Source organism: Halichoerus grypus, chromosome 9 (genome assembly GCF_964656455.1).
Source record: "Halichoerus grypus chromosome 9, mHalGry1.hap1.1, whole genome shotgun sequence".
NCBI lineage: Eukaryota > Metazoa > Chordata > Mammalia > Carnivora > Phocidae > Halichoerus > Halichoerus grypus.
The window spans coordinates 74,932,363-74,941,476 of record NC_135720.1 but is presented as its reverse complement, the minus strand read 5'-3'; the positions used below and the strand labels follow the sequence as shown (position 1 = coordinate 74,941,476).

General features: G+C 42.3%; 1 long non-coding RNA gene across 1 annotated transcript in view; it reads left to right on the top strand.

The window, feature by feature from the left end:
* The first annotated feature begins 4 nt into the window (after positions 1 to 4).
* Positions 5 to 9,114, top strand: part of LOC144379066 (uncharacterized) — a 43,655-nt gene continuing 34,545 nt past the window's right edge. Inside the window, exon 1 of the long non-coding RNA XR_013441193.1 lies at positions 5 to 246. This is a non-coding gene — a long non-coding RNA (uncharacterized LOC144379066). The remainder of the gene's footprint in view (positions 247 to 9,114) is intronic.

Genomic DNA, 9,114 nt, shown 5'->3' with positions numbered 1-9,114 from the left:
GGGGATGGTTCCCATGGAGCTTGCAGGCCAGGCTGCACTACCCCACCGCGCACCCCGGAGAATCTGCCAGGTTTTACCAATTTAACCAGTGCTCTCTCACGAGGATTTGCTCGCTGCACCCAGCAGATGGTTGGCCCCGGGGCAGCGCGTCTCTCCCGGGGAAGGGCCCCAGCGGTCAGCTGCCCCCGCACCAGGACAGTGCCTTCAGCATCCTGCCTTTGCCCGCACAGCACCCCTGGCCTAGAGGTAGGTGTCTTTCCGTTTTTTCCGGTGTCGGCAGCCAAACACGAGGGGCCTAGGGATGGTGCTGTGCCCTCCAAGAGAGCTTGTCGGGAAAGTCCTGTCTCCTTTCCCACAGGGGGTGGCCATGGCCTGGCCAGGTAAGCTCTAGGTTGTGGGGACACTACCCAGCTGGAGGCCGCCACTATTTCGTATTCTTGCCTGTCTTCGGTGGGCGTTTGAAGGAAAACCTGCTGGGCGTGTGTGTCCCTAAATTAAGTGCTGTCAATTCTGTGCTCGGCTTTTCCACTTAACCTCCTTCCCAGCTCAGAAGTTCTCCTTTAAAAAATCTGTTTTCAGTTAGAGATTTCAGTTAGAGTTCTCCTTTAAAAAATCTGTTTTCAGTTAGATGATTTCCATCATCATAAGTTTGGCCCACTGATGTACATACCAAAACCATCCTTTTCCTGGAGAGAGAAGCTTTTGCTCCCACAGCCTCAGATAACCTGCCCTGGAGCCCAGTCTGCACCAAACTCTTCGGAGAGAACACGCTGCAGAAATGGAAGGCTGTTTGAGTGTCTATGAGCCTTATGAGTGAATGCTTGGTAGAGCCCATCTGCCCTATAACTTAGTGTCAAGAACCTTCCATAGGCCGGTCTTGGGAAGGTCAGCTGGGAGATGAGGACCGTCGGATACTTTTTATCATTTGATTTAATTAAAATGGAATAGAATATAATGGAATTATTGACTCAAACAGGTTCTTATGGGCTGGAGTTCACAGGAACAATGGGAGAGACTTGGATTATTTAGTTCAGGCCAGCTCTAATTATCTGAAGAGGTTGGGGCCACCTTCTCTTTCTCCCAACCTCGCCTTCTCAGGCAGCCCAACATGGCTTTACTTTCTCCTCTGGGACTGCATTTTAAGTATTCCCAATTTCCTTTGTGAGATTCTCCCACCAGCCCTGCCTCACCCCTCAGAACTTGCCTAGCATCTCTGCCTCCCAGGGAAGCACCGGTTCCTTAGAGCCCCTGGCATTTCCTTGCCCTTGTGCTGCAGTACCCAAGACTTGTGAGCTGCTGGCCAAAGGAGGCCAAGAACGGGACAGATTGTTCATAGCTTTCAGCTGTTCCTGCGGGAGCCAGGCATTCATGCCCATTGTGTGGAAAAGTAGTCATTTCTCATAGGAGGGAACTCTGTCAGTGCTCTCAAGCAGCATAGCCCTCAGCTTGCCTGAGGTTTTCTTAGAATGACGTATGCCTGGGGCCTCCATCCTCATAGCATGTTAGAGACCACTCCCCTCCTGCCTCTGCCCCCAAGCCCTGTGGCAGTCCCAGGTGCCCAGTCCTGGCCTGAGGGGGCCAGAAGCCGTAAGACAGGGTCAGTGGGTGTGGCCAGGGCCCATCTGGAAGTGCCTTGTATTCAGGAAGAGAACTGAGCTGTGAATGGGATCATTGAAGAGTTTAAAAGGCTTTGCATGTTTAGATCCCCATGTTCTCCTCTTGGCTTAAAGTTCCATGTATGTGAAACAGACAAGTTCATGGGTATTTATTTTCCTGGCTAAGATGCGTCCTGCTTCCATGAGGCCTGCCTGTGGGCCCACATGTCACAGTGCAGTCAGATCCCGGGGCCCTCCTCAGATGGGCAGTGCCAGAGATGGTGGCCACCTACCTATCTGTCATGTCTTACTTCGGGGACTGGGAATCAGTGTATTTTAGGACAAGACACTGGTTCATTTGATCTCACATGCATCTTTCTCTCAGAAAAGTCCATGGCACCCTTTGCGCTGTTGACACGAATTGTGTTGGGAGACTCTGGGAACATCTTCTCTATATATGGAGTTCGTAAACAGGATGGGTTCCCAGAGAAAGAAGTGATTTTGATTTGGGAGTGATATTGATTTGCGACACATAAAATAGGAGTTTAGAAAAAATCCGAAGACTCTGCAATGAATTATAAAGACATAATGCTTTATATTGTCCAGTGAACTAAACTGCTGAAACTTTGTACCATATATGCTTTTCCTCATATGACCAGCAGCTTCTAAATAAACCAGATGATTTCTTGCCTAAAAAGAGAGAGAGAACGAGCACGCACACTGGCTCTGAGAACTACGAGTAAATTCATATAAGCCATCTTTCTGTAGAGTCAGTGTGAAAGCTGTCAACAACAGCACCAGCTGAGCCTCGCAGATGTGCTGAGCACTGCCCTAGATGCTGAAGGGAAGTCAAGGTTCTTGGTCTCAAGAACTCATCATCTGGGTGAGGCATAATAAAGACACCTAGGAAAATCTTACCATAGCATAAAGGTCTACATACCATGCTATCTTCAGTAGCTTACATCTTTTTATCTAATGTATGCATATATCTTGTCTAAAACATTCCAATTTATTAAAAAACATTTACCAGTTTCTACACCAATGAAATGTCCCAGCTTGCTATCCTCCCCTCTCCTTTTCCTGCAAAGTTCCGTTCTGGTTTACAGAATTTTAACTGCCTCAATTCTTGAATAGATCTTTCTCTCTTGCCTTTCTTCCTCCAATCCACTTCCCCCTCACAGCACACCCTCCCCCCACACACACACTTTGGAAGATAAAATATACTTGGAAATAATAACAGATCCCCTTAAGAAAAGAGCATAGTATGTCCTTTAAAATATACTTTATGTCCCAAGTTTGGTACAGTGCGCTTTAATAACAATTGATTGTTAAATACAGAATCATCAGCCAACTTTCTAAAAGACTATTCAATACTTTCCTGCTTTCATTTTTAAATAAAACTAAATATCCTCATGAATCAATAAATATAGGAACTGTACATAGAAATTAGGAGAAATCTAGAAGCTTGCAAGCTTAGATTCAAACCACACAGAGCAAATGTTTTCTAAATATACAATTTTCAATATCTATAAACACTTCAGCAAATGCAGTGTGACATAGAGTGTATTACTTAGGCTAGACCATAACCCACATGCTAATCTAGATTGGATGATGCACTGGTGTTCCAACCACGAAGGCCATAACCCAAAGGTGGTGCTACAAGAGATCTCTGTATCTTGATCGACAACCAATGCTTTGTAAATTCACGTGTGCAACACCAGAAATGGGTTTCTATAAGTGAAAATAATGATCTGTTAACTAGCATGATGAAATATCAGACACTGACTCCATTCATGAAACTGTGAAAATGTGAATTGCCTAAAATTATTTTGGAGGCATTCTCCACCTTTAAATGAATCAGGTGAAAGAACCCAACAAGGCCTGTACTCTTTATCCTTAGGGATAAGACTTAAATACTTCTGTGTCCAGATATGACATCTGGAGAATTCTGTTTCCTGATAGGTCGCAAAGGACACAAGACAATTGCTCAAAGTTCAAAGAAACAGGTGATCTGTAAGGTGGCAGAATCTCGCCTCTGGAATCTGGGCATTAATCTTGAATGAGCCTCCCTAGGTTAGAGTGTCAGAACACCTTTAAAAGAACTAAGAACTGGGATACTTATGAGCCTACAGAGCAGGCTGTATGAAGTGTTCCACTGACATTTAGGTCTTTTTCCTTGGGTACAGCAATTAATTCAGAGAGCGCAAGAGGATAGTGTGGTATGGTATAATATAGCGTAGTAAATAAAACTATTAATAATAGCTTATGCTTTGAAGCAGTCACCATCTATCAGGCACTGTTCTTTGCTGGGGATCAGCAAACTTTTTCTTAAAAGGTCAGATAGTAAACATTTTAGGCTTTATGGGCCAGGAGACAAAATTGAGGGTAATATGTAGGTACTTAAATAACCATTTTCAAATGCAGTCATTTAAAAATTAAAAAAAAATTCTTAGCTCACTGTACAAAGAGCTAAGCCCAGGTACTTGGTAACAATCAAGCCCGAGAAAGCAAAGCGTCAAGAGGACCCTATTCCCTGTGGTTGGCAGGCAGGATCCCTTATTCCTTCTGTAAAATAATGAAGCTTTTATCAAGGACCTCCCAATGCAAATAACATTTATGGTTCCAGATGGCATATTTTAGTCGTTCATCTTTACGTAACCGGATGATTAGTACAGAGCAGCAATTGTAGCTAAATCATCTGTCAGTTTGTCTTTAGACCTTACTGATCGTATCAGCCCAATATTTGGGATAACTGATGACACGTACTTAGGCATGGAAGAGAAGATTAAGCTTTGCTATCTCTAAAAGGAAACATAAGAAACAGAAAGCACTAAGATTGCTTTGGGTCCCAAGCCTCTGGCACCAATGAAAGGCCCTTTCTGGCCAACATCCTGAAAACAGGAGATGCTTTTTCTGGCTAATGGTGCAGGGATTCTCTGATATGGGTGTCCCTTTTTCCTGGCTCTGTAATCAGCAGCAAAATCAAGTGGAAGTAGTTTCGTTATGTGTTTCCTTGAACCAGGGAACATTTCAAAACATTCAGGACTTGGGAATTTTCAGTTCTCTGAACATCCCTTACTTGGCAAGGTGGGGCAATGAAGGTTCTAGTCAAATTAGAATATTCTGCATATAATAGGGAGTTACCATATATCCCATATGAGGATTTCAGATGGTAAACCATTTCAGTTAATCAATGACTAGAATGGCTTGAATGCCTCCTCTAAGCAAAAAGCACTAGGTGTCCTCGTGTAGTGCAAGATTCGATGACCTATTTCCTGCCAAAGATAAAATTAATACTAAAATTGTACTGAAGGCTTGAATACTTTTAGGGTTCAGCTGAGTCACAGAATTAGCAAAACAAATGGTTATATGCTAAGTGCGTGTGAGTGTTATAATCCTAGAGTCATCTAGATCTATTTTTTTTAGGTCAGAAACAGTTGACTATTATTCAACTTACTATAAGTTAATAGATTTCTAACCGCACATATGGAATGTTTACAATGTTATTATTAAGTCACTTTGTTATAGGAAGCTTGCTTTCCTTGGATACTTTGATTTAGGTTGGCACCTAAACTACTTAAGACCTGGAACCCTCACCACCTCCCCTAAAAGGAGCAGTGTTTGCTTTCTGAGTCAGTTTTGTCCCTGATGCTCAGAGGCAGCTTGTTCCCTGAGTTCACACACCTCTGCTTACGGCTAAGTGATAGCGGACAAATTATAGCTGGTGAGGAGGCTTGTGAGCTTCCTTGCTGAACACCTCTAGGAGCCACAGAGAACACACAGTCACATGGCTTCTGGAGAGGGAAGCTCTCCAATGCACAGCAGACTGGAACCTACCTGTGGGAAGTCCTAATCTCCGTTGTCACCGCCTGGGAAATTTGTGCAGGGAATGGCAAAATGGGAACCTAATATCCCACAGTCACACATCCAAATTAAATTAACTTCAGTCAATTATTATCCTAAATATGGTATTAATCAAATTATAAAGTAACAGATATACTTCTTCCATTCTGGCAGATAACAAGAACTTCAGTGAGATTTTTTTTTAAGCACACAAAATAAATGCTACTTAAATACCCTTTAACAATAAATATTTATTAGATACCTACTCCGACCCAGAATCTGCCAGCCTCTTTCTTCTATGTTCCCTCTTTTCCTTTCCACAACTCGTAAACAACAGGGCAGGGGTTAGAACCCAGTTTTTCTGAACCAACACAGGGTACGAAGGTGCTACATTGGCTTTGGGACCTTACTTGGAAATCTTTCTCAGGACTGTTTAGTAGACATGATGTAATATGTTTTGTAAGAGGAACCAATTTGGTAAAACTGAGAATGAGAACAGTTTGCTTTTAATTTCTTTTGGAGGGATTATGTGAAATCAAAAGCTCCTACATTGAGCACAATGGGACTTTTCACTTAGGCAGTGAGTACAGCAACCTCGATTGAGACTGTCCAAAGCGACTATTTTCTTAAGAAGGGGAAACAAGACAAAGTTCATGATAACACTCTCCTAATGGAACCAAACTGAACCACCCAGCTTAACTTCCCTAGGGAGAACCTGCGTCAAATTGAACACAAATATTTACCTAGATGTACTTGAAGAGGAACGCGAGACTCCTTCCATGTGTGGATTGCTAACCTGCTCCAAAGAACCGAGCAATCATTAGATGTTCTGATTTAGTCCTAAGTTATGGTTTATAGAAATACGTTATAATACATACATTATATAATGTATTTATATAAATATAAAGTGTATATTAAAATATATTAGAAATAAATATATAAATATACATTATATAAATACATGATTATTTATATAAATACGTTATATAAATACATATAAAATATGTAGAAAATACATCTAGAAACATGCCAGCAAGAATTTCACTGATTTTTTTTTTTTTTCCTTCTCTCTGCTATTATAATATTGGGTATTCTCTTGTAGTTCTGCTTCTCTGGGGAACTCTGCAAAGACTTGTTTGCATTTTCCCTGCACTCAGTCTGAGGAGTGGTAACAGAAACTATGCTTATACCAAATGACACTTTCATAAGGGCTTGGGGGGTGGAGGAGAGGTCTGGTCAAAATGCCTTAAAGTGCCTAAAAGTGGATGAGCTGCCGCTTCACAGAGCCAGAGACACCAGCCTCCAGAGATCCTAGGACCCCTGACCAGCTCTCAAGTTCTGTTGTTAGGATAGGTATACACTCAACATTCTATTCCTGGCAAGATGGTATAAAACCGTGCACCTCCTTCGAATACCGCAGGGCCAGCTACGTGATTTGCAGGGTCCAATGAAAGATGAAAAGGTGTAGATGCTTGTTCACAAAGTAAGAAAATAGCTTTTTCCTTGTTACTTAAGTCTCTGTCTCAAGCTGTCATGGTGCTTTTTCTTTGCTATTTAATGTAGCATTCCCTTGGGCATGAAGGTACTCACTGGGCAGGTACAGGCCTTCATTGCCACGGGGCTCCCCAGTCTCCCCAGCTTCACACGTGGGGTTGCCTCCAACTGTCCTTGTACCTGCACCCAGCCCTACCGTGGGGGCAGAGGAGGACAGCGGTTGCTGGAACAAGGCAGGGGACTAGGCAGCCAAGAATCTGACCCGGGGAAGCTGCAACGTAGCAAGAAGAGAGGCTGTGTGTGAAGCAGGCTCCAAGTCCATGTCACATACTCCGCAGTCCCATTAGACTTACAAAACACAAATTCAAACATAAAAGGTTTGAGAATTTCAAAATCGTGACCCCAGAACATTCAACCCCAGAGTGTGGAGCCCCTCCGAGCATGGAGCCATGTACAGTCACACTGGCAATACCCATGAAGCCGGTCCTGGCTAACCCGGAAGCACCTATTTGCTCAAAGTAGGCTCTTCAGTCCAGAAATTGGTCATGTGACAGCAGTGTCCCTAAATAATGAGCAAAGAGACGTTGTCCAAGAAGAGACTCCTAAAGCAGAAATGCTAGTCAAGGAGCCCCTGGCTCTGCCAAGAGCAGCTCTCCTAATTTCCAATTTAGCAATAGATAAAAAATGAGTTCAGGGACCTAAAACCTTTGTTTCAGTCTCAAAAATTTCTAACTAATCATTAGGATGAACTTGTAAGTAGAAAAACTCCCTAAGTTTCTTTGTTGACAGGCTAAAGGGAAGGTAGATAATGAGAGAGCCCTAATCAGATAGCACAGAAACCACCAAATCATGAAAATCCAAACAAACAAAAAAGCATTATCTTAATAGCCGGGCCAGAAAAGCAGATGGTCAGAGAACAAGCTCTGGGAGCCTGGAAAGTAAGATCTTAGGAAAGAAAAATAAGAAAGAAAAGAAAAGCACCATGACAGCCTTGAACTCTGAGCTAGTAATGGAACAAAATCTAGATTCGCTTAAAAAAAGAACCATCATGGGTCTTGCATTTTCCCAGAGTTCCTATGTTATCCTCAATGGGTTATAAATCTCAAATATAACTCAGAACTATCTTGACACTGAAACTATGTAACTGGGGCATTCGGTTCAGTGCTTGCGTTGGCTATCATGCTAAATTGTCAGACCACCCTTCGTTAGCCTCATTTTGCCTCGAGAAACCAGGGCTTACAGAGGTACCTTGCCCACAGCCCCCCAGGTGGTGCACAGTGACAGAGCTGAGGTGTGACTAAGCTGCCTGCACTCTTAGCCCTCTCCTTCCTGCTCCTAGCACTAGCTGCCTTGTATTCTCTCAAGAGGCACAAAAAGCACTTCTTAAAGGCTTACGTCCTGATTTGTTATTTGGAGATTGTAATCACTAGAGCAAAAGAACTCAAGCAATGCAGCTCAAGGATATAAACGAAATCTTCAAGCTCTTCCTCTTTTCTCTCTTCCTTCTGGTATGAATCACCCCTTCTAGCCTTTCTATGCCCCCATGTCCTACTTGTAAAATAAAAATAATAATGAAGTCTTCATCATAGTATTATGGTAAGAGCTAACACTGGTGATCCATGTAGATCACTTAGCATATCCCTCAATAAAATTCGCCATCATCAGTATAAACGTTCATATTAGTGTTAGTGTCGATTTTGGAATGGGAAAGAATGTTGAATGTGTATGGGCAGGCAATGTTAGTCTCTTTCTTTAGACTGAAAGTATGAAAAAGCAGAGCAGTGTGTATAAAGTGGGTGAGGGAGAATTATGAATTTAGAGCCTACTGCTGATTAAAACCTGTGTTGTGTTGTAACTATCAAGAAGCGCACCTAATGGGATTTATTTTCCAATCTATGTTCTCCTAATGTCCTGAAAATTCTTTCAGAGGCTCCTCATATCCCATATACAGCCAACTTCTTAGTCAAACAGGAAAAAATCTAAGGGAAAAACTAAATCTCAATGTACTGGAATCCAAATGTTGCCAGTTTATATCTGCTCTAAAATTTATTTCTGAAAAAAATTTCACACCAATACCAGTTACTTGGTTTATTTATTTTGTATTTTACCATTTTACTACATATAAATGGCTTAGGGATTGCATCTTCTTATTTATATATTTTACTTGTTACCTCACATAGAG